Source organism: Musa acuminata, chromosome BXJ2-7, assembly GCF_036884655.1.
Source record: "Musa acuminata AAA Group cultivar baxijiao chromosome BXJ2-7, Cavendish_Baxijiao_AAA, whole genome shotgun sequence".
Lineage (NCBI taxonomy): Eukaryota > Viridiplantae > Streptophyta > Magnoliopsida > Zingiberales > Musaceae > Musa > Musa acuminata.
In genome coordinates, this window is record NC_088344.1 from 13,528,706 (window position 1) to 13,555,621 (window position 26,916).

General features: G+C 43.5%; 1 pseudogene; it reads left to right on the forward strand.

Annotated features, from left to right (window-relative positions):
- The first annotated feature begins 797 nt into the window (after positions 1-797).
- Positions 798-6,074, forward strand: LOC135616349 (putrescine hydroxycinnamoyltransferase 1-like; annotated as a pseudogene).
- The last annotated feature ends 20,842 nt before the right edge of the window (positions 6,075-26,916 follow it).

Below are 26,916 nucleotides of genomic sequence, written 5' to 3' on the forward strand. Positions count from 1 at the left end.
CTTCATCGCATGTTTAAGTGTTAACTATTTAGAATTTGATTCTACATGCAACAAATGAAAACCTAACCTCAACAAAAGTTTTTAACATTATACATTATATTTTTTTGATTACATTCAAGGTAAACCAAGAAGATAGATCAATATTACATGTCATAAAAAAACCTCTCTTTTGTAAAATGTATAAGATGCTTACTTTTAGTTTTATATTTCTGGATTTGAAGAGAATACCATCTCCTCAAAAGCCATGTGGTGTTAATGTCATTTGTTGATCATCGAGGATGGATATCAATAGGGTAGGTGGGGTGAGGATTGCTTCCTTCACTTTCGTTCTCGTCCTCATTCTTCATCCTTACCATATTCCCCATTATAACGTGAGGGCAAAGATGGGAAATCCCTATTAGAGATGGGAAAACTATAGATTTTCCGTATTTTCTTAATTAATTCATTTAATTTAAAAAAACATACTATAAAAACTAATCAATAATATCAAATTTTATAAATAATAATAACGGTTAAATGTTGAATCTATTACTTCTGCACATAGGCCACAAGGGAGAGGATGTTACTATTGAATATTGATGTTGTTTTATTTAATTCAATTGAACAAAATAGCATATAATTAACTCAATCAAGACTCAATTTAATTTGATTTAAATCAAGTATGACAAGCATTCGTAGCTTATTTATTTCATTATCCCCACACATCCTTATTTATTCCATCGTACCACCATATTAAAGATAATTCCCCATCGGATACCTAATCCATCGGTATTATTGAGAGAGAGAGAGAGAGAGTAATGGAGGTAGAGATAGTCGAATCCAGCTTAGTAGTTCCCAGTGAAGACACCCCGAAGCATAACATCTGGTTCTCTAATCTGGATCTTTTGATCGCACCAAGAAATTACACGCCCACCATCACCCTCTATCGGCACAATGGCGATCCCAGCTTCTTCTCCGTGGAGACCCTGAAAGCCGCCTTGGCGAAGGCTCTGGTCCATTTCTACCCCTTAGCTGGCAGGGTCGCCCTTGACGAAGATGGTCGGCTTGAGATCCAGTGCACCGGCGAGGGTGCCCTCTTCGTGGTGGCTTGGTCGGCCTCCACCTTGGATATTGTCCTCTGCGACTTCAGGCCGTCCGAAGAAATGAGGCAGCTTCTGGTGCCCTCAGTCGAATCCACTGAGTGCATGTGCATCATGCTTCAGGTAGTCAGCTCTTTCGACTGCTTATTCATCTCTATTCCTTCTCAACTCAAAGTTGCTGCACGCATGCGCGTACGTAGGTGACGTTCTTCAAGTGCGGTGGGAGTGTGCTTGGGCATCGCCACGCACCACGGAGCCATGGATGGCTTCAGCGCGCTCCATTTCATCAACACGTGGTCCGGCATAGCCCGGGGAGCTGAGGACACCGTGGTGGCAGCCCTCGACCGTACCCTCCTACGAGCCAGGTTCCCTCCGAACATCCACTTCGACCACTTCGAGTACCAGCGCTGCAATCCAAGGCATCAGCGCTCCACCACCTCCCCCAACCCTCCAGTTGCCACGCTCAAACTATCCAAGGACCAGCTCGTTTCCCTCAAGAACAGCATCGCCGGCGGCAGGCGACGACATGTTTCCACCTACGAAGCAGTCACGGCGTATGCGTGGCGGTGCGCATGCGAGGCGCGGCAAATGGGAGGAGATCAAGAGACCCGGCTGTACATGACCGCTGATGCGCGTACTCGCCTGAAGCCGCCGCTTCCCCCGGGCTATTTCGGGAACGCCATCCTGAGGACGTCGGTGGCCGCAGCAACTGGAAAGATCCTATCCAGCCCGCTGCAGTCGACCGCTGAGAAGATCCACGACGCGGTTGTTCGTGCGGATGACGAGTACGTCAGGTCGGTCATCGACTTCCTGGAGTCATGGCAGGAATCACAGAACGACCTCTGGCCATCAGCTGGCTGCATCTACCGGCGTACGAGTCAGACTTCGGGTGGGGGAAGCCGGTGTTCATTCAGCGTGTGGTCGTGAACCAGAGGGGAATGCTATACCTAATGCGCAGACCCGAAGGCGACGGGGGGATCACACTGACCATGACGATGGAGCCGGTGAACCTGCCGCGGTTCTTGAAGATGTTCTACGTGGAATTAGACTGGCTCAGAGAAGATGGAATTGCAAGTGGTGTTAATTAGTCTTGAGATATATATTACCCAAATAAGAGCTAAACTTTGTGTTGGTTTATTCTATGGATAAAAAATAAATTATGCAGCATTATTATTACACAGAATTGTAGATCAAATGTATAACGAAATCAACTTAAATATACTTTGCATATATTTTAAACATATGTAAAAAATTATTCAAATAACAATATATGATTATTGTAGTTTGAGAAATTTTATAAATATTACTATCACAACATAAAGTAGATAGAATCAGTGGTTAATTTTTTTTTGTGAGAGGTTCACGTAAACAACAATGAAATAAGCAAAACATTTAATTTTTTAAATCTACATTTTCACAAGCACTTGTTCTCTCTCTCTCTCTCTCTCTCTCTCTCTCTCTCTCTCTCTCTCTCTCTCTCTCTCTCTCGATATATATATATATATATCCACCCAATTATTCTCGCACAAGTTTATGTTAATTCCTCTAAGACCCTACATGCCTATCACGATTGGTCACGGGTTGCAATCACGGGTGAAATCAAAAGCTAAGTTTATCTTAACATAATTTTGTAAGGTTTGAACATCATATGGGATTTAAGATACTATTCATTATGATAAAAAATCATCATAAGTACTTATATAATATTATAATAGAATAAGACGGTAAATCAATCCAAGATATTACTCCAAATGTAATAAGATTAATTTAAATAGTTAGGATTAGATAAAGTTAAAATTAAAATTTGGATTAAAATAAATAGATGAGGATGAAAAGATTTACTGGGATATGATAAAAAATTTTCATTATTTAAAAAATTATATCTATCTTCTTGTTAATATAAATGTGTTTTTGGATTAATCTAAGACATTAAAGATTGGAAGGACTCCTAGTTTCTTCTACTATTCTATTCCCTTTCTTCCTGAAGTTTTGCAGAAAAACCAACTAGTGTAAAAAGGAAGGAAAGACGAGTAGATCTAAAAAAAAAAGGATAATAGATATCGGAGAAAGTGTTTATAATCAACTTCTTCTTATCTTTAAAGGTGATAATTATCAATTTTGGGTCATTAATATGAAAACTCTTTTTATTTCATAAGGATTATGGAGTTTGATAAAATATGATTTTATTGAGTATAATCTATAAGATCCTAATATTACTAAAGATTAAAGAGTTCAAATGAATGAGAATGTATAGAAAGATACAAGAGCCCTCTACATGCTACAACAAGTAATAGATGAGTCTCTTTTTCCTCAAATCATGTTGACATCAACATCAACAAAAGCAAAAGCCTAAAAAAATATTAAAAAGTGTGTTTACAGGCATAGACAAGATAAAAATTTCAAAGCTTCAATTTTTTCAATGAGAATTTAAAACTCTTATGATAAAAGATTATAAATCTATCACTGATTTCTTCTCAAAAGTCTCTTCTATTACGAATCATATGAGATCTTACGATGAAAACCTAAAAGATAAAATTATAGTAAAAAATATTTTAGGAAGTTTATTTATAAAATTTGATATGATTTTTATTGCTATAGAATAAGCTAAAGATATTAGTATATTGTCAATTGATAAATTAATGGGCTCCCTTTTAGTTCATGAATAAAAAATAAATAGATCTTTAGATGAAACTTTAGAACATGCTCTTCAAATAAAAATATATCATAAGAAGGACAAAAAAAAATTTTAAAACTAGCTCTCAAGGGAAAGATTAAAATAGTAGAGGTTGTGGATAACCTGGTACTTTAATGAAGGTACAAAGAAGTCCGTCAATTTTTTTGTCACAAAAAAATGAACATATTGAAAAAAAATGCTAGTATAAATATCTGAGTGTACTAGATCAAGTTGATGGTATTTCTGTCACCACATTATATTTTTCTAGAAGTTTTAAAGCCTCAAAATTTAAATGAGGATATCTAAGTTGTCATGATGTAGAAATATCCTCAATATCAGTTTTAAAATAATTTAACTGATAAAAAATGATAAATATAGAAGAAACATTTTGTTCTACGTCATTCTCACAAGTGAGATTATTATTTTATTCTTATCATGAATTAAAAGAGCCATATCTTTCATATCAATATCATAACCTTTTTTAAATAATTATAGCTCATAATATTATTTTTCATATTAGAAACATAATAAATATCTGAAATGCATAATTTTTTGTCGTTATTGAGTCCAAGAAAAATTTTAGCTTTGTCTTTTATTGGTCTTTGAGATAGATCACTAGATAGATCATCAAATATAATGTTCCCGAAATAACTTATATCCATCTCCAAAAATAGTTCTTGTGATCTTATTTCAAATTACATAAGTCATTAGCAAAACTTAATTTTTATTTTTTTAATAAAATTTATCTTATTACCTTAATTATTAGGATTATAATAACATTCAAAGGAGTAGTATTCATACATTTTACAAACATAAGATTATATTTCAGACCTTTTAAAATTTTTATCACATCGATGACCTCGGCCATGTCCTTGACCATAACCTTGATCTCTTTAGCTAAATTTCCTCAATCATCTTTATTGTTTTGAAATTCTTGATTAGTCTAATTTATACTACCTCTTTCTCTTTGATATTTTGATTCACTTTTGTTTTCAAGAGTAACCTTGGTTTATAGTGCTTACTTTATAGTTTTATCTTATCCTCTTTTTATAAACTTTTGTTCATAAACTCAAAGAGAATCAATTAGATGTTCTAAAGACATTTGTTCCAAATCTTTAAACTTTTCAATCGCTACATTAATAAAATCAAACTTTAGATATAGAGATCTTAGTATTTTTTCTATTATTATTTGGTCACTTATTTATTCACCGTTTCATCTCATTTGAAGAACAATAGAAATAATTTTTGAGAAGTAATCAGAAATAGATTCAGAAGTACCTTATTGTAATTTTTCAAACTCAACTCATAAAATTTATAGATAAATCTTTTTTTATCTTATCTACACCACCAAATATTTTTTAAAGTATTTCCTAAGTCTCTTTTGAAGTATTTACTGGAGTGATGATATTGAACATTATATCATCGAGCCTTTGGTAGATCATGACCAAAGCTTCTTTTTTTTTTTCTCTTTCTTCCTACTATTTTCAGTTGTTTTCTTACTTCTGCATTTGTTCCTCCTTCTTCTGTTAGACTTGGTTCAAGAAATATATCTTTTACAAACTCTAAAACATCACGAGAGCTTAAAAAATCTTTTATTTGGATGCACCATGTATTATAAATTTTTTTTTGTCAATCTAGGGATTTGGACTTGGATGGTGTTTAGGGAAGAGGTCATAGCTTAACATGCCCTGTGATACCAAAATGGTAAAGAAACAGCTATCACACAAAGGAATAATAGAAGAAGACAAAATATTCAATCTTTCACTAAACTCTTTACAACTTTAAAAATACTACGTATTTCATGACCCAACATTTTATATAGTCTCCATAAATATATTATATTAATTATATTTAAAATAAATCATTCTTTAAAAAAATAAATTCAAGAATCAATAGTTAATTTGATTTATTATATTTAATCTATTTTTCCACTTAATAGAACGAACCTATATTTTAACAAGTTTAATTTCTAACACATCTATGCCCGAAGTCGCCTGAAGCCGCCGCTTCCGCAGAGCAACTTTGGCAACGCCATCCTGAGGACGTTGGCGACCGCTGTAGTGGGGGAGATCCTCTCCGGTTCGCTGCAGCTGACCATCGACAAGATCCACGACGCGGTCGGTCGCGTGGACGACGAGTACATCCGGTCGATCCTCGAATTCCTGGAGCTGATGGACGACGTGCGGGACATGGACTTGGGTCCATTGCACGCGTCGCAGAACGACCTACGAGGTGGACTTGGGGTGGGGGAAGCCGGTGTTCGTAGGGCATGCGCAGGTGAACCAGAGGGGAATGTTGTACCTCATGCGAAGCCCCAGTGAGGACGGGGGCGTCACACTGATATTGACGCTGGAGACGGAGAGCCTGCCGCGGTTCGCGGAGGTGTTCCACAGGGAATTGGACGGCCTCAGGGAAGATTGCCAGTGGGGTTGGAGAGGGTCAACAGAAACGCGATTCACAAAACAGAGTCAAGAACTAAACTGTTATAGATTACTACTGGATGGGAAGAGATAAACTACGGCAGAGTTAGTAGCATAAGGTTTCTGAGTTAGTACGGCATTCGGACAAATAACGCATCTTACTTGAATATTATTAAAAAAAATATTATTTTTAATAACAAAATAAGTACTTTCGCTAAATCCAAGTAGAACAAACCTCTAAGCATGTAGTTTTCAGATGATCCATCCTATTCACGTACGATATTTTTACTATTTTACACTATTTAATGGTATGCCTTTCCGTGCAAGATTTAAATGTATTATTCAATAATAGATTTGATGAGGATAGTAATTATGATAAGACTTGGCTGACGTCAGATGACGTCTCATGTCTCGATCGACGCGATAGCACATGATCAAACAGACCAGAACGTCGACTGAGGCACATTAACGCTTGCTCAGGCTCGGTTCTTCACGCCACGCCAACATCAGTGTTAGACGCTACCAGCCTACCCCCTGTGAGTGGGCACATCAGGAAACAGTAAGCTTCCCTATAAATACCCTCTCGTTCATCAGGAGAGAGAGGAGGGAGAACATACACAAAAACACTTTTTCATCTGAAAACCCCTCCACCATCATCTGACTTGATCGTCGAAGGGGTCGGGCCGAGCACCCCGGCCCGACCTTTGTGTAGGTGCGAAGCCGAAGGTCCCCGCAGGACGCGCAGGCGAGGAGTTCCAGCCCGGAGGAGATGGCTACACCATCCCGATCGGACACCGCACCTGACCACCTCAGCGGGCTCGAGGAACGCCCCAGGAAAATCCCCATCGTTCGGACCCGAACCGAGCCGCATCGACCCCGAGGCCACGGCTCAAGGTTGTTTACACCGACAAGATGTAATACCATGAAAATTATCTTAAGACATAAGCATAATAATTAGTATTACCTTAGAGAGCATCATAAAAGATCCACCATGCATACACCTAATCTTCTTCCAAGTACATGCATAAAAGATTCCTCGGTAGATGCAAGAGTAGAGAGCAGAAGATGTAGGGGAAAAGAGGAATCAATCGTCCCGATACATTGACGACATGTTGTTCATCTATTTGCATTGATATTAGAAAAAACTTAATAACATAAATACTTCCAACACTTTGCATCGAATGAATGAACACTTTGCTACAAGGAAAAAAGACAATTAACTAACAAAAATTCACTTATCTATATAAACCGAGTAAGGTAAAAAATGAAAAGAAAAACCATATGGTTTTTCTTTTTTTTTTGAGTACATTCTTTGGTGCAAGTCATGAGAGAGCTCTTTGTATATCATGCATAATGCTATCATTACCAAGGGTGTTTATCATTTTAAATCAATCTTATTCCAAAAGTATTATATTTTCTCGAGTGAACATGTCTACCTCTATCATGTATTACAGGTATTTTTGGAAAAATCCAAAAGTATTACATGTTCATCATCACTTGGTTGTACCATTCAAAATAATATTACATGTCACATACTTCTATCTCTCTTATATCTTAGGTAGCAATAGTTTTTGTTTTAGAGTTTTCTACCAAGAGTCTTATAGACGAATTCGAATCAAAGACTCCTAATATGACAGAGGGACAGTTCCTCCTCTTCATGAATAGGTAACCTGCCCTTATGCGCTAACTATTACCCTTAGGCTTAGGTAAAACCAAGCTTATAGGTGCTGAGTATGTTTTTATTTTTTTATTATTAAATTAAAAGATATTATAGAGAGACAACAAATTTACTCACGACTCTTATTAGCTATGAGGATATACACTTATGCATATAAATCAATAAATAGATTTTTAACGAAGAGAGTCGTAAATAAATAAATAAAGTTTTATTCATGAGACAAGCGAGTGAGACCAATAAAGGGATAGAGGAGGAGAAATAGAGATGAAAGATGAGTAATGAACTCACGAGTTTGATAGGGATTTTAGGGTTTTTGATTCTTTGGACTAGGTTAGTATTTTTGAAATTAAAATTGATTTAATTAAATCTGAACCAATTAATGAAACCAAATAATAATAACCTCCCAAACTATACCCATTTATAGTTTTTTAAATCGAACCATTAATGAATTAGTTCAGATCAAACTAATTCGATTCTAGTTCGATTTAATTGAACACCTCTAATGGTGCCCAAATCCTACTAAAAAAAAATAAAAGTACCTTGCATGGGTGTTTAGACCCATGCTACTCGGAGTTAATGATTCATAGTTCTTTGTATCCTCTTGACCATTGTAATAATGTGGTGATGTTTTGATCTCATCAGTTTGTTTCGCTTAGAGGAAATAAATATATTGGTTTTAGGTCTTTGGCTCATGAAACTCATAATATAACAAATACTTGTTTGGATATTATAGGTGAACAATATATTTGGAAGTATTTGTTGTGTGGATGTTGTTTAATGTTAAAGTGTATAAATTTATGTTTTAAGTTTTTAACAGGTCTAAGTTTTTTTTTTTTTTCATGTCTGAACTCCCAATTATCATAGGAAAACTTACGAAAATTAGGATGTTAAGAAAACTACAATGTTGTACCCTTCCTACTTTCTAGGTTGGGCGTTACATCTAGAAGGTGTTCACAGAGGAGTTGGACTCTCTCAAGACACCTGATGTTGAAACTAAAAGTAAGATTTGAGTATCGATATATTGTTTAGTATTTTGAAATCCCGAAGAAAAATGTTATAATTGAGATATAAGGTAAGATATTGAAAAATATATATATGTACATAAATAAAATATTATCATTATATTTATAGAGAAAATAAAATTTTCATCATCTCAGATAAATCCAAAGAATTTACATAAATTTATATTTTTCTCTCATCCTCTCTAGACACCCTAGAGAGAAACCCAAAAATACTTAAAATATTTTTTATATTTTATTTTTCCTCAATCAAAACATAGAGATATATGAGTTAATTATAACAATAAGTCCTAATTCACTAAGGCCTCATCTTTCCACTTAGATCCGTAATTCATATCATAATGGATTTATAATCTAATTAGAAGTCCTTTGAATAGTTTGAATCATCATACGACTCTAAAAATACTTGTTAGTCACATTGTATGCATCCGAACAAACCAAAATATCCAACTATTATGGTTGGTCTTATCTTATGTATAAGTGCTAACTATTCAGTAATTTGATTCTTCTCGCAACATATGAAAATCCAACCTCAATAAAAGTTTTTAACATTATACATTATATTTCTAGCCACATTCAACATAAACCATGAAGAACAATAAATGTCCAAGCCATAAGAAGGCCTCTCTTTTGCAAAATGTATAAGATGCTTGCTTTGAGTTTCGTATATCTAGATTTGAAGAGGCCACCACCTCCTCAAAAGCCAAGTGGTGTTGATCTCATTCATCAATCATCGAGGCTCGATGATAGGGATATGAATGGGGCGAGTGGGGTGAGGAATACTTCCCTCGTTTTTGTTTTCATTATCATTCATTATCCTTACCCCATTCCCCATTTAGACGAGACGAGGGCAGAAACGAGGAATCCCTATTTGAGATGGGAAACCGAGGGATCTCCGTACTAATTCATTTAATTTTTTTAAAAATAATTATTATCAAAACTAATTAATAATATTATAATTTATAAATAATAATAACATTGAATCCATTCCTCACACAGGCGACAGGGGAGGAGGTGTTACCGTTGAATATTGATATTAATTCATTCGATTCAATCAAACTAAATAACATGCAATTGACTCAATCAAAACTCAACTAAATCTGATTTAAATCAAGTAGGTCAAGCATTGGGACCTACCTAATATCTAAGCTTAATTATTCCATCATCCTCATCCATCATTATTTATTCCATATAAATAATCGGCATAATTAACATCTCCTTATGAAGACAGTAACAGCCTTCGATCGAGTCTTTGCACGCGTTGATGAGGTTTATGAATGATATCAAGTTTTCGGGCCACGTCCAGCATCTCCACCTGCAGGTCGCAGGTAGTCTGTCATACGAGTGTCATATGATATAGACAGTAAATTTGCTGCTGTGCCCAGGTGCAGTTAAAATATTGCCAATTACCGAGGAAGGTGATAAATTGGAGTTTCTTGCTTCGTGTCTTCTTTCATTACTATATATAACATAGCCTTTGGATCAAGTTTAGGTCAGATAGAGAGAGAGAGAGAGAGAGAGAGAGAGAGAGAATGGAGGTAGAGATAGTGGAGTCGAGCTTTGCCGTTCCCAGAGAAGACACTCGGAAGCACAGTGATAGGGTATATTTTGGATCTAGGACACGATCCATGTCACACTATGTCTCAGTCGAATCGACAAGAAGAGCTCCCCCCACGCGCTAAGCTAGAGGTCGTACGAAGGCACTGTGCCGGGTGCCTCGCCCTGACGAGCCCAGGGCGGCGTCGCATGGCGCCATTCCACTCGTCCCGAGGCGGCAGCCGCCCAAAGATACCATCTCACCTCCCGAGGATCGGTCGTCGCGTCAAACCTGCATACGGCCGACCCTCCTACAGCAGTATAAAGACCCTTAGCCGGCATCCGGCCAAGGGGGGGCAAAAAACAATCCAACCCGATACTGACTTGCTCGTCGGAGGGGCCAAAGCCGGAAAACACCCGGCGAAGGCCTTACTTGCAGGTAGACAGCCACCCTCGAGCTACGAGCACGTTAATCTAGGAGTCACCATCTAGTGTATGAAGGCGGGTCGCTAACCGGCTTTGAGACAAGGGGACGTCGATCAACAACCCGCCGCCAACACTCCCGCTTTTGAGGGCTCCACCGATCTCGGCGACCAACTCAGCTGCCGGAGACTCCCGACATCGACCTGTGGACTAGGCCATCCTGACTCACCAGCCACGGCACATTAGTTCACCAACATTTTTGGCGCTAGAAGAAAGGCCATGTTGCAGGAGCATCTCCCATGAGCTCTCCCAGAGGGAGAACCACCGGCCGATCACCCTTCTGTCAAGCTCGGAGACCAGCCCCTCCCCGCCCTTCGAGACAAGGGGATCCCGGCCTCAACACCAGATTGCTACTGGCGCCTGTTCAATGACCCCGGGTTATCACCCCCTGGACTCGCCACGGGACCCTCGGCCATGTTGCTTGAGGCGTTCCTCAGGCTGACCAAGCAAGTGCAGGCCATGGCAGGGATGATGCAGACGATCGTCCCACTCATTCCCCAAATTGTGCGGCTAGCAGCTCCCCCGACCAACCTAACACGGCAAGGGCCAAGTAGGGAGTAGGTCGGGACGGAAGAAGCCCGAGAGCAAACGATGGACTTGAGAAGCCTACCCGAGCGGAGCATACCCACACCCTGCTAGGCCACTCTACCCCGCTCCGAGCTAGATACCATATCATCCGACTAGACGGATGACTCACTGAGAATCCAACTGTCTCGTGTCAATCAGCACCTGGACGAGTTTCAGTGCAAGTTCCCAAAGTCACAGGGCGAGACAGGCGAAGGTGGCTTGGGCGAATCCCCCTTCGCCCAAGAAATACAGGATAAGCCTATACCCCTCAACTTCAGGCTGCCCGCATTAGAGACGAACGACGGCAGCTCAGACCCCACGGAGCACATCGTCACGTTTCGGGCTCAGATGGCCCTCTACGGCACCTCGGATGCCCTGATGTGTCGAGCATTCCCGACCACCTTCCGAGGATCGGCGTGGGCGTGGTTCAGCTGGCTATGCCCATCCTCGGTCTTGACCTTCGACCAGCTTGCAAGGGAGTTTGAGCATAACATCCTTGCTAGTGTGTGACCTAGGCCTTCCATGGCCGCCTTGCTCGCATTATCCCAGCGCGAGGATGAGACGCTCTCTCAATTCGTGGCACGTTTCACCATTGAAATCCGGGGATTCCCAGACACTCATCCTTCCTTAATCATGCAGGCGTTTCTAATGGGTCTGAAGCTTTCAAGGTTCTTCTGGTCGCTGATTGAGAAGCCGCCACCAACCATCCCCAAGATGCTCTAGCGCACCCACCAATACATCACCACCGAAGCACTGGTGGCGGGAAAGCACATGGATGGAAAAAGGCCAAGGATGGAACAATCTCGAGGAACGACCTCAGCAGCCCTGGTGCAACCCCGCCGGAGGCCCGACCGACAAGAGCTGATGCTCCCGAGGCCCCCACCTCTCCCTCTGAACACATCTCGTATCGAGATCTTCTTCCACATCAGGGAGAAGGGTCTCTTGGGACAACCCAACCCCATGAAAGCTGCTCACAAAGATCGGTCCAAATATTGTAGGTTCCACCAGGACTACGGCCATGACACGGAGGACTATCGAGACCTCCAGCATCAAATCGAGGACCTAATCCGAAGGGATCACCTAGGGCGCTACCTCAAGGAACCTCGGGAAATAACTCCGCCCACCCTAGGGGACCCGTCAAAAGGCAAATCGACGTCATCTCCGGAGGATCGATGGTAGTAGCTTGACGGCAAGAAAGGCCTATGCTCGGAGCATGGTAGAACAACATCCCTGGCTCAAGCTTGAGCTAGAAATCACCTTCAGAGCCGAAGAAGTCGAGCGCTCCCACCATTACGATGCTTTGGTGATATCAATCCGGATCGCCAACGCTCAGGTCAAAAGGGTAATGGTTGACACCGGGAGCTCCGCCGATGTGCTGTACCTTGAGGCCTTCAAAAAGTTCAGCTTGACCAAGGAGGACCTCACCCCCATGGCGTGTACACTCACTGGGTTCACGGGGGATTCTATCTCCCCACTCGGAACCACCATCCTCCCTATAACAATCGGGGAAGAGCCGAGGGCCAAAATGATAATGACTACCTTCATGGTAGTCGATCTCCCCTCAGCTTACAACATCATCCTCGGCCGACCAACGCTCAACAAGTTGAAAGCAGTGGTTTCCACCTACCACCGAGCCGTCAAGTTTCCAACTTCGACAGGGATCGGTGAGTCACGAAGCGACCTGAGGCAATCAAGGCGGTGCTATCTTATGATGGTTATGCTCCCCGAGAAATCACGCCCTCGTCACGTCTCGGATCCCCGTGAAAAAGCCATGGCCCCAATGCATTTGGAGCCCCCCGAGCAACTCACTAAGGTACCCTTGAAAAAGAATCGGCCCGATTTGACCATAAAAATTGGGACAGCACTCCCCATGGCAAATCAGCTACAACTTATCGACTTCCTGAAGGAAAATGCCGATGTGTTCGCGTGGTCCTCCAAGGAGATGCCTAGGATTGACCCGGATATAACCTAGCACCAACTCAACATTGACTCTAGAGCTAGGCTGGTCAGGCAGAAGCCAAGGAAGTTCACCCCCGATCGGTAGAAGGCAATCAACGACGAGGTCGACCGCCTCAGACATGCAGAATTTATTACTAAGGTGAAATACCCTCGGTGGCTGTCGAATGTAGTCCTCGTTAAAAACCCTAATGGAAGCTAGAGGATGTGCGTTGATTACACCGATCTCAACCAGGCATGCCCCAAAGATTGCTATCCGCTTCCCAGGATATACCAATTAGTCGACGCCACCATAGGCCATGAACTCCTCACATTTATGGACGTATTCTCGGGCTACAACCAAATACCGATGGCACCCCGAGATCAGGAGAACACCGCCTTCATCACTGACAGAGGAGTGTATTGATACAAAGTGATGCCCTTTGATCTGAAGAACGCTGGGGCAACTTACCAAAGAATGGTCAACAAACTGTTTAAGCACTAGCTAGGGAGGAACATGGAAGTGTATGTGGACGACATGATCGTGAAGAGCAAGGCTGCAAATACGCACTTGACCGATCTGGCGGAGACATTCTGAATGCTCAAGCAATTCAATATGCGCCTGAATCCCTCGAAATGTGTCTTCGAGGTCAGCTCAGGAAAGTTCCTCGGCTTCGTCATCCACCAAACAGGGATAGACGCCAACCCAGAAAAGGTACGGGCCATTGCAGAAATGCATCCCCCCCGCTCAATCAAAGAGGTACAACGCCTCGCCGGAAGATTGGCAACCCTCAGCAGGTTCGTGTCACGATCAGGCCACAAGTGCCTCCCCTTCTTCCGGGCTCTACGGTAGGCTGACGACTTCATATGGACCCCGTAATGTGAAGAAGCTTTCGGAAAGTTAATGGCATGCCTTGCCCGCTTGCCCCGACTCGCCTCCCCCAAGCTTGGCGAAACCCTTGGTCTCTACCTCGCGGCCTCGGCGCAGGCGGTAAGCTCAGTGTTAGTTTGGGAAACGCCACCGACACAATAGCCTGTCTACTATATCAGCCATGTCCTTGATGGACCTGAGGTGCAGTATTCCCCGATCGAGAAGTTGACCCTTGTACTGATGAAGACAGCCCGAAAGCTACGACCATATTTCCAAGCTCACATAATCAAAGTGATTATTGACCAGTCGTTGCGACAAATCCTTTCCAAATTTAACGTATCAAGTCGAATGCTGTAGTGGTCGGTTGAGCTCGGTGAATTCGACATTCAGTACTCCCCTAGAACCACCATCAAAGCTCAGGTACTTGCTGACTTCATCTCCGAGCTAACTCCTGAAGACCATGCTATTGGACAGGAGAACAACAAAAGCACATGGACCTTGCACGTGGATTGCTCGGCCACTACCGAGGCGGCCAGGGTCGGACTTGTCCTCAAAAGTCCATCTGAAGAAACCTATGAGAGATCGCTCTGATTGCAATTCTGGGCCACCAATAATGAGGCCGAGTACGAGGTGCTACTTCACGGCATGCGCCTCGCTTTGGAGATGCACATGACCAATCTCGAAGTCTTCAGCGACTCCCAACTAGTGACGGGATATGTCAATGGAAGCTACAAGGCTCGGGACCCGACAATGGCATTATACCTGACAGAAGCAAAACATCTCGCCCATCGCTTCGACCGTCTCTCGGTCACTAGATTACCTCGTGCGTAGAACATGCAGGTCGATGCGTTGGCCAGATCGGCCTTCGCTCGTGACCCGGTGGCAACCCCAGTGACTGAATCCATAATAGCGCCGACAATACCCACTCACGAGGTTGCCGAAACAGTGGCCTCGCCAAACTGGATGGAAGAGATCCTCCGTTTCAAGAAGGACGGGACGAGGCCCCATGACCCGACAGTCACCAGATGACTAAGGCAAACACAAGCCTGGTATTACGTGATCGGTGGAAGGTTGTACCGCTGGGCTTTCTCTCAAACTCTCTTGCGTTGCCTCGTGCCATTAAAAAGCTAAAACAGTCCTCGCTGAACTCCACAAGGGGATTTGTGGGGAGCACATCGGGGGATGAACCCTGGCCTTCAAGACTCTCAGACAGGGGTACTACTGGCCGACCATACACCAGGACACCATATCATACATACAGTGGTGCCAACAATGTCAAAGGCATGCCCGACTGCAACACCAGCCAGCGGTTCCTCTTACCTCGATGGACGCGGCCTGGCCCTTCGCCCAATGGGGGCTCGATCTCCTCGAACCCTTCCCTCTAGCATCAGGACAACGGCGCTTTCTTATAGTCAGAGTCGACTACTTCACGAAGTGGGACGAGGCTTCTTCTTCCTCTCGTGTTTTTCTTTTCTTTTTTCTTTCTTTTTTTTTTTTTTGAACGAGATGGGGGCAGCGTGGAGGTCGAGCGGTGGTCGAAGGTCGTTGGCCGGGGAAACAGCGACAACGATGATGAAAGAGTTGCGGCTGGGAGGCGGGCGGCGGTGATCGATCGGCCGGGAAGCAACGGCGGCGGTGGAGAAGGAGTTGCCCTGCAGTGGCGGTAGAGAAGAGGAGCAGGGCTGCGGCGGAGTGGGACGCTGGCAGCGTCGTCTCCTAGCAACGGTCGTGGCTCAGGTGGGAGGCGGCGGTGGACTCCGGCCGGAAGTGGGGCAGAGTCGGTTGCTAGCCGGAGAGTAGCAACGGGCGGCGGGTGGGCTAGCCGGAAGCAGGGGAAGCAAGGGTGCGTGGCTGCGGTTGCTGCTTCTTCTTCTCTCTTTCTTTCTTTCTTTCTTTCTTTCTTTCGTACTTTCTTTCCTTTTTTTTTTTTTTGATAGCTACGGCAGCAAGAATGCTAAGGATCACTGCACTGCTCTGATACACCAAATGATAAGACACTAAAGGTCTTATCGTAGGCTATGATACCAAATGGTAAGACCCTGAAGGTCTTATCGTCGCTCTGATACCAAAAGATAAGACCCTAAAGGTCTTATCGTCACTATGATACCAAATGATAAGACCCTAATGTCTTATCGTAGGCTCTGATACCAAATGATAAGACCCTTAAGTCTTATCGTCGCTCTGATACCAAATGATAAGACCCTAAAATTTTATCGTCGAAGAAAGGGGAGAAATGGGGATGATAATGATCTCTTCGAGGGGATCGACCTCCTTGATCGCTTCGAGGGGATCGGCATCCTAGGGTTTGTCAAAAGACAGAATAGTATTTTTCATAGATTACTGAAAAGAAGCAATTACATCCCTATTTATAGAGTCCACCCAAAGTCCATCAGGACTTGAACTCTAATAATAAATAAATATTAAATAAACCTCTACTTGACTTTAACTGAACCAAACTGACTCAATAAACAATTGGACTAAACAGACTCAATAAACATTATTCAAAAGCTTAGAAAAAGGGTCCTAACAGTTCCTCCCTCTTCAAATCAGCCTTGTCCTCAAGGTTGAGCAGCATCAATCTCGGGGAGCTTATCTTTCAGCACTTCAATCATAGGCTATCTACAACGCATCACAACCCGTTGATCAAGTAAGTATTGTCTCCACTTTTTGACAGTGTAAGTAACAGGTCGATCTTTTAGTGTAGTAATCATTGCAAGAAACTCCTGACCTTTGCTATCACAAGTTAAAATCCATCCATCAGTAATCTTTACTTCAAATCTGTCATAGCCTTCAATGCGGTAAGCTAATTGGGCTGCAACTTTCCTATCTATAAAATTATTAGTGCTGCACGTATCAATCAACATAGTGATAGGCTGATGCTTCAAAGTTCCTTTGATTTTCATAGTTTGTTCGTTAGCATAGCTAGCCAATGCATGCACTGTATGTGTGATGGCTTCAATATCTTCATCAGTTTCTACACCTTCATAATCAGAGTCCAACTCTTCTGCTTTCGGTTCCTCTCCAATTGGCTCAATCATCATATGTTGCTCTTGTTTACATTGGTGCTCCATACTCCATTTTTCATCATAATATAAACTCTTTGTTGATATTTCTTTGCTAATTTTTTTCTCATATAGATTTGCAAATGAGATCGCAGCTATCATAGTGCAGGGTTGACGAGCCTTAACTTCACACCGGATCTTTGGAATAAGCCCTTCAATAAATGTATCCAGAAGTTGTCGGTTCGACCAATCTCTAGCTTGATTTGACAATCTTTCAAACCTACTTTGATATTCTAACACTGTAGAAGTCTGACGAATTTTGGCGAGCTGGCAATCAATATTCTCATATTCGGATGGGTCAAAATGAATAAGAAGCCCTCTTTTGAACTACTCCCATGAAGGAACTCCGTGAAAAGTTTCATACCAATTATACCACCGGAGTGCATCTCCCTTGAGCTAGATTGAGGCCACTTCTACCTTGGATTTTTCTGGGGTTCTATGAAAACGGAAAAAATTTTCTACCCTAGAGATCCAATTGTCGGATCTCCATCTTTCCATCTTCATGTGTGAGTAATTTGTGTCACAATCTTGGGGCCCTTTTCCTGTATTTTCATATCTATGCAACGTAGACCTTGAGCCCCCATTTTGTTTAAATTTGCTAAGGCTCTCTAGTAGGCTCTTTTTGAAATCATTAAGTGTTTCTTGCAGTCGGTTCTCAATTCTGATTTACAATGCTTCCATTTGTGCTTTCACCGAGTTATCAGTGGTCATTGCGTAAGACTGCAAATCTATAATCTCAACTCCTATTTTTGGTGTCGGTCAAGGGCATCAACACTGTCGATGCGAAGATGCCGAGGAGGTGGATGCCAAGGGCAGTGCTGCGGTCGCTGCGTTGGAGGAAGAGTAGCTGTCCTGTTTCTATCGCTGTGTGGGGTGAGAGCGCCGGGGTTGGAAGGTGACTACGTTGATGTGGCTGCAGCAAGGGCAGCGTCGCCAAGGGCCTGTCGTTGCGGATGGAAGGTAGCGTTGCTCTGTCTCTACCGCACTACGGAAGGAGGCATTGGTGACGCCGAGGGATTGCATGCGGTTGAGGACACGACGGTGCCGTTGAAGCGGCCGAGATTGAGAAGAAGAGTTGGTGCGTGCATTGCCGAGGTTGAAGCGGCCGCACAAGAGCTTGCTGCGTGTGCTGTTGGAGGGCGGCTGCGGTGCCGTTGCCGAGGTTGAGGCTGCAGTGGAAAATAGGAATCGACGGTGGCAGGCTGGGCGGCAAGCGGCGTCGTCGCTGGCTGGGCAACAGCGGCGACAGTGGTGGCAACCGAGCAGCAGCAAGAGGATTGCCCTGTTTCGGTCACAAGGGGGCAGAGCCAGGGGGAGCGGCGGCTGGGAGGCGAGCAGCGGTCGCCGCACGGTGGCTGGCAGTGGTGGTGGGTCGGCTGGAAGGCGACGGCGCTCGAGGCGTGGCTGCGATCGACGAGGGGCTGCGGCAACAGAGGAAGCTCTATTTCAGCAACCGCTGCAAGGAGGGGCTGCGGCAAGCGGCGGCTGCGGCTGCGGTGCCGGCGGTCCTTCTCGTTCGAGTGAGATGGGGACGCGAGGAGAAGAGGTCGCTGGCTGGGTGATCGAGCGGCGGCGATGCGGTTGGGAAAACTGGAGGTGACGCGGCTGGGAACAAGGGCAATCCGTGAGTTGCCCTGTTTCGGTTGCCGCGAGGAGGGCGACAATCGGCGGCTGCGGCTGCGACCCAAGGGGAGGCGGGCGGCGGTGGTGGCGCGGCTGGGAGCAGCGTTACCAACGATCGCTGAGGAGGAGAGGTCGAGCGGCTGCGCTGCGACGCAAGGGGAGGCGGGCGGCGGTAGTAGGGCTAGGATGGACGCTGGCAGCGTCGTCTCCTGGCCGGGGAATAGCGGCGGTGGTGGTCGCAGGTCGGGAAGCGGGGCGATGGTGGGCGCTGGCCGGAGAGCAACAGCGGCGGGTGGGCTGGCCGGAAGCAGGGGACGCAAGGGTGGCTACGGCTTCTTCTTCCTCTCGTGTCTTTTTTTTTTTTTTTGAAACGAGATGGGGCAGCCAGGAGGTCGAGCGGTGGTTGAAGGTCGTTGGCCAAGGAAACAGCGACAATGGTGATGGTGGGGAAGAAGGGAAGCAAGGCTGCGGCGGGCTGCGCCAAGGATCGTTGCTCTGATACCAAATGATATGACCTTAAAGTCTTATCGTCGAAGAAAGGGGAGAAATGGGGATGATAATGATCGCTTCGAGGGGATCGGCCTTCTTGGTCGATTCGAGGGAATCGACCCTCCTTGATCGCTTCGAGGGGATCGGTCCTCCTTGATCGCTTCGAGGGGATCAGACTCCTAGGGTTTGTCACTTCTGTTTCCATGATTTTCCCTGTTGATTTTTTTCTTATGTTGATGTGTGAATGAGATCGCAGCTATCATAGTGCGGGGTTGACGAGCCTTAACTTCACACCAGATCTCTGGAATAAGTCCTTTAATAAATGTATCCAGAAGTTATCGTTCTGACCAATCTCTAGCTTGATTTGACAATCTTTCAAATCTACAATGATATTCCAACACTGTAGAAGTCTGACAAATTTTGGCGAGCTGTCCATCCACCTTCATGTATGAGCAGATTGTGTCACAATCTTGGGGCCCTTTTCCAGTATTTCCAGATCCGTGCAACGTAGAACTTGAGCTCCCATCTTGTTGAAATTTGCTGAGGCTCTCCAGTAGGCTTTTTTTGAAATCATTAAGTGTTTCTTGCAGCCGGTTCTCAATTCTGATTTTCAATGATTCTATTTGTGCTTTCATTGAGTTATCGGTGGCCATTTTGTAAGATTGCAAATCTGTAATCTCAACTCTTGTTTCTGGTGTCAAGACTAGGGCATAAATCACTGCCCTACTCGGTGCTGTTGTTGTGATGCAATCGGTGGTAGCACTATTGGAATGAAGGGTTGCTGCGAGGATGCGGGGATGTAGCTGTGTTCGCTGCGTGGGAGGCAACGATGCTTGCTGTGATCGCTGCGTGGAGGGATCGCTACTACTGAGGGCTGGGAGGCAGCGATGGTGGCACGGCTGGGGCAACACCGCCAAGGGCTTGCCGCTGCGATGGCTGCGACGGCACGGATGGAAGGCAACGTTGCTCTTTCTCTGTCACACTGCAGAAGGAGGCACTGGTGAGAGGCAACGATGATTGTTGCAGTTGCTGCGTGGAGATGAGAGCGTCGGGGGCTGGAAGGCGACGACCGCAACTGTTGTGACTCACGGAAGCGATCGCTAAGTAGTAGTAGTGAGGTTGAGACTGCGATGATGGCATCCGGCGGCTGCAGCAGTGGAGGCAGAGCAAGGGAGAGGCAGCGTTGAAGTGGCCGGGGTTGAGGTTGCAGTGGAGAATAGGAATCGACGGTGGCTTTGGGGAACAAAGGCAATCAGTGATTTACCCTGTTTCTGTTACCAGAGCAAGGGAGAGGCTGCGAGGATCACGGCTGGGCGGCGAGCAGCATTGGCACTGGCTGGGCAGTAGCAGCGATGGTGATGGCAGCTGTCGTTCGCAGCAACAAGGGGACCCGCGACTGTGGTGCGGTTGAAAACAAGGGCAGCAAGGTCAGCTGCCTATGCTCTGTTTCGGTTACAAAGGATGCAGAGCAAGGTGGAGCGGCGGTTGGGAGGCGAGCGGCGGTCGTCGCACGGTGGCCCGCAGCGGCGATGGGTCGGCTGGGCGGCGACGGCGCTAGAGGGGAAGAGGAGTGCTGGAGGCGGTGCGGCTGGTGGATGCGCGGCTGTGATCGACGAGGGGCTGCGACAACAGAGGAACTCTGTTTCTACAACCGTTGCAACGAGGGGCTGCGGCAACCGGCGGCTGTGGCTGCGACCCAAGGGGGGGGGCACGGCTAGGGTTGTGGTTGGGAGCCGGGCGACGGTGATCGATCGTCCGGGAAGCAGCGGCGGCGGTGGAGAAGGAGTTGCCCTGCAGCGGCGGTAGAGAAGAGGAGCAGGGCTGCGGCGGAGTGGGATGCTGGCTGCGGCGGAGTGGGATGCTGGCAGCGTCGTCTCCTGGCAGTGGTGGACTCTGGCCGGAAGTGGGGGAGAGTCGGTTGCTGGCTGGAGAGCAGCGACGGGCGGCGGGTGGGCTGGCCGGAAGTAGGAGAAGCAAGGGTGCGTGGCTGCGGTTGCTGCTTCTTCTTCTCTCTTTCTTTCTTTCTTTATTTCTTTCTTTCTTACTTTCTTTCCTTTTTTTTTTTTTTTTTTGATAGCTACGGCAGCAAGAACGCTAAGGATCACTGCACTGCTCTGATACCAAATAATAAGACCCTAAAAGTCTTATCGTAGGCTCTGATACCAAATGGTAAGACCCTAAAGGTCTTATCGTCGCTCTGATACCAAATGATAAGACCTTAAAGTCTTATCGTGGCTCTGATACCAAATGATAAGACCCTAAAGTCTTGTTGTCGAAGAAAGGGGAGAAATGGGGATGATAATGATCACTTCAAGGGGATCGGCTTCCTTGATCGCTTCGAGGGGATCGGCACTGTTAGAACCCTTTTTCTGAGCTTTTGAATAATGTTTATTGAGTTTGTTTAGTACAGTTGTTTATTGAGTCGGTTTGGTTCAGTTAGAGTCAAGTAGAGGTTTATTTAATATTTATTTATTATTAGAGTTCAAGTCCTGATGGACTCTAGGTGGAACTCTATAAATAGGGATGTAACTGCTTCTACGATCTTCCATTTCTTCTACGATAAGACCTTAGGGTCTTATCATTTGGTATCAGAGCGACGATAAGACTTTAGGGTCTTATCAGTGCTCTAGGCGAAGAGCGACGTAAACGTCCGACTAGTGCTCGATCACCCGCCCAGCGTCAAGGAACCGATCGATCAGCGCCATAGTGTAATGTTGGCCTTGCACCAAAAAGTCAATGTCAAGACCCACACAAAGGAGGAACCAAAGAAAGAAGAAGCACCACCACTTACCCAGATCAACGACTTCGCCACTTGATTCGCTAGCACCTCTGAGGAGGAGCAATAGAGCTCCTTGGCCATGGTCAGGTGAAGCACCCCCCGGATGAACTCCTGGGTCGTCGGCCCAGATACGATTGTCGGCCTTGAGGCTCGACCACCGAGAAATGTAGGGGGCTCCCGGCTCCCCAGTAGGAAGGTCGGCCATGCTCAGGGTTGGCTAGGGGGCAGACCTCGAGCGTGCCGGTGCCCGCTTTGGAAGGTCATCGTCGGACGGTCCAACCACTCCCTTCCCTTTGGCGCTACCCAAACCCTCGCCATGGGAAACAGCCCCGGACTCCCCCGGGGCGGTACTCTCGTGAGCAGTCGTGCTCGCATACGTCTTTCGGACCAAAGTCTTCGCCCTTTTAGGAGGTTAATTTGCCTCCGGGATCTCAGCCCCCTCTTCGATGTGCCTTTCCCCGGAGCATCTCCAGCTCCAGAATCCTCGCCACCCCGAGATAGTGGCGTGATGGCCTTCGCATGCGGCATCTTATTCATGGACTGGAGGTCCACCATCTCTGCAAAGAAAAGCCCGGTCGGTCAGATGGTTCAAGGCATGCAGACGATCCATAATATTCGAATAACCATACCCCTAGTGGCTGGGCTCAGTCCCCCCTCGACTAGCCACTCCTCGGTCATCTCCCTGATTGCCCGAGAAGAGGGCAAAACACCCCTCAACCGGCTCACGTCCGCTGACTCTCCATCAGAAAGCAATGGGGGGATGCTATCGATGGTTCGAGAGGTCCACCCAGTACTAAAACCCCAGCCCCGACTATAACCGATGAAGAAGAAGCGGCTCTTCCAGCCTTTGTTGTTGGAAGGAGCGCCACTAATCCTGAAACCGTTGTGGGCGATCAGGTAATACCCACCCCGCCCCTTGCACAGACGGAAGCAGGCCAGGAAAAGGGTCCTGGAGAGCTCTATCCCAGCTCCCCGGCACTCTTTGAGGAATGCCACTAGATAGCGCTAGGAGTTCGACGCCATCTGGGACGGCAATATCCCCCACTTACGGAGGCACTCCTCAATGATAGGATGCAGCGGGAACCTCAGTCCCGCCTCAAGGGCACCCACGGTCAGCTCGAACCCATCGAGAAACCGATCGTACGGCCGCTGACCCTATAGAGGGGCGAAAACGTCATAACACTCCAGGATACAATAGCGATCCCAAAGCTCCCTCAAATGTTCCTCGATCACTACCAAATCTACATCAAGCCACAGCTTGAGATTTGCAAGCACGACAGAACCCCTAGTGGCCTCTGAAGGCGCACCTCCCGAAGATAAGCCAGCAACACCCGGACTCCCAAAAGGAGAACTTATTTTCATCTGGAAGGGTTTTCTATTGAAAGACTAGAAGGGTCATGAATCAGTACTTTCTGTTCCAAGTATGAAATTGCTAATAGACGTAAGGTGTCAAAAGGGCAAGGAGATACCCTGAAGCACACTAAAAAGGTGAGGCAACGTAAGGACGAGGAAGAGGAAGTCGAAGAAGATGAAGACGAGAAAGAAGAAGACGAAGAAGAAAGGGGAGACATCCTGACCTTGAAGTAGGAAGGAAGAAGCCGGGTCGCAGGACGAAGGATCAAGTAGGACTATGGCAGCCGGGCAAGTTGAAACTGAAAGTAAGATTTGAGTATGGATGTATTGGAAAATATCTTTAGTATTTTGGAATCCTATAGGAAAATGTTATAATCGATATATTTTGAAATAAAAGTAAAATATTAATAAATATATTTACACAAAAAAAATATTATAATTATATTTATTGATAAAATTAAAATGTTTATCATGTGATATCAATTACGATACCCTTATGTTATTTTCACTCAAACATAACTATTTCTGTATATTATCTCATACAAACATTTTTTTTTTTTGTCTCATTCTCTCTAAGTACTCTAGAGAGAAATCCAAAAATATCTAAAATATTTTTCACATTTTAGTTTTTCTCAATCAAAACCTAGAGATATATAAGTTACTTATAACAATAAATCTTAATTCACTAAGACCTCATCTTTCCACTTAGATCCCTAATTCAAATCATAATCAGAATCCTTAAAGAATCCATAATTAAATTAGAAGTCCTTTGTGCAGTTTCAATCACCTTAGGACTCTAAAAATACTTGCCAAGCCAAATGATAATCAACATTGTATACATTCAAATAAACCAAAATATCCAACTATTATGATATGTCTTATTCGATGTATAAGGAATTTACCTATTCGAGTATGAAGTGCTAACTATTTAGTAATTTGATTCTCCATATAATATATGATAATCTAACCTCAATAAAGTTTTAACATTATACATTATATTTCTATCCGCATTCAACAAAAACTAAGAAGATGGAGTATGCCATAAGAAATCCTCCCAAATAATCTTGTGCAAAATGTACAAGATGTTTGCTTTGAGTTTTGTATATATTTATTTGAAAAGGCCATTATCTCCTTAGAAGCCAAGTGGTGTTGACATCATTCATCAATCACTGAGGCTTAATAAAAGGGATATCAATGGGGAATGTTTTCTTCCTTTATGTTCTCATCCTCATCCTCACCCTATTCTATATTTAAACGGGGCGAGGAATCCTCATTAGAGATGGGGCACCTTTGGTTTCTCTATATTATTCTAATTAATATATTTAATTTTTTTAAAAAAAATTATCAAAACTAGTTAATAATATTAAATAATAACGGTTAAATGTTGAATCTATTCCTTCGACACATAGGTCATGTGGGAGAGGGTGTTATTGTTACATGTTGATATTATTTCAATTGATTCAATCGAATCAAATAATATATAGTTCACTCTACCAAGACTCAATTTAAATAGAATCAAATAGGCCAAACGTTCGGACCCAATGTCTATGCTTATATATTAATAAAACGAGAGATAAGTATAGATTAGGTGTGGAGTCACCCTCACCCATCCTTATTTATTCCATCATCCCCACCCATCCTTATTTAATCCATTGTCCCACCCCATTAAAGACAAATCCTCATGGATATTTAAGTCGTTGGCATAATTTGACACCTCCGTATCAAGATAGTAACAGCCTTCAATCGAGCCTTAAATACTTCATGTATACATTAAAGATAGCCTTCAGCCATTTATAAGACTTGGGTGCATGCATTTTCATAAGTGAACATGTTTGGCCCTTAAGTATTACAAGTATTTTTGGAAAAATCAAAAAGTACTATATGTTCATCGTCACTTGGTTTTACCAATCTAAATAATATTACATCCCACATACTTCTATCTCCCTCTTCAAAAGATGGCTATCTTAGGTAATAATAGTTTTGTTTTAGAGTTGAATAACAATAGTCTTATAGACACATTCAAATCAAAGACTCGTAATATGATAGAGGGACCCTTCATGAATAGCTAACCCGCTCGTCATGAATAGCTAACCCGCCCTTAAATAAAGATATTATAGAGAGATAATGAATTTACTTATAATTCTTATTAGTTACGAGGATATACACTTATGCATATAAATTGATAAAGAGATTGTTAACGAAGAGAGTCATAAAAAAATAAATAAATAAAGTTTCATTCTTGAGACAAGAGAGAGGCCAATGAAAGAAAAGTGATGAAGTCACGATTTTCGATAGGGATTTCAGGGTTTTTGAATCTTTGGATTAGGTTAGTATTTTTTAAATTAAAATTGATTTAATTTAATCTGAACCAATTAACGAACCTAAAGAATGGTAACCTCCTAAACCATACCCGTTTATAATTTTCAAAATCAAACCATTAATGAATTAGTTTGGATCAAACTAATTTGATTCTAGCTTGATTTAATTTTTTGATTCAATCTAAACACTCAAATACCCAAATCCTACTAAAAAAAATAAAATAGGATGTACCTTGCATGGGTGTTTAGACCTATGCTACTCTAAGTTAATGATTCATAGTTTTTTTTTATCCTCTTGGATTGTGGTGATGTTATGATCCCATCAGTTTGTTTCACTTGGAGGAAATAAAATATGTTGATTTAAAATCTTTGGCTTATGAAACTCATAATATAAAAAAATACTTGTTTGGATATTATAGGTGATATTTGGAAGTATTTGTTGTGTGGATGTTGTTTATTGAGTGATGTTAAAGTGTATAAATTTATGTTTTACGTTTTTAACAGGTCTATGTTTTTTTTTTCATATTTAAACTCCCAATTCTCATAGGAAAACTTATGAAAATTAGGATGTTATGAAAATTACAATGTAGTAGTACCCTTCCAACATTCCAAGTTGGGGTGTTACATCTAATAAATAGTTTGGTTCTTACGATCAAAGGTAAAATTGGCACGTTAATCTCTTACAGTAATTTTTCTTGTATATCATGCGAGATATACCCGTAAAGTTTACTCAAATTTATATTTTTCTCTCATACTCTCTAGACACTCAGTAGAGAAACCCAAAAGTACCAAAATAATTTTTACATTTTTATTTTCCTCAATCAAAACATAGAGATATATGAGTTACTTATGACAATAAGTCCTAATTCACTAAGACCTCATCTTTCCACTAATCCCTAATTCAAATCATAATCAGAATTTAGAAGTCCTTTGATTAGTTTGAATCATCTTAGAACCCTAAAAATATTTGCCAATATCAACATTGTATACATCCAAACAAACCAAAATATCCAACTATTATGGTAGGTCT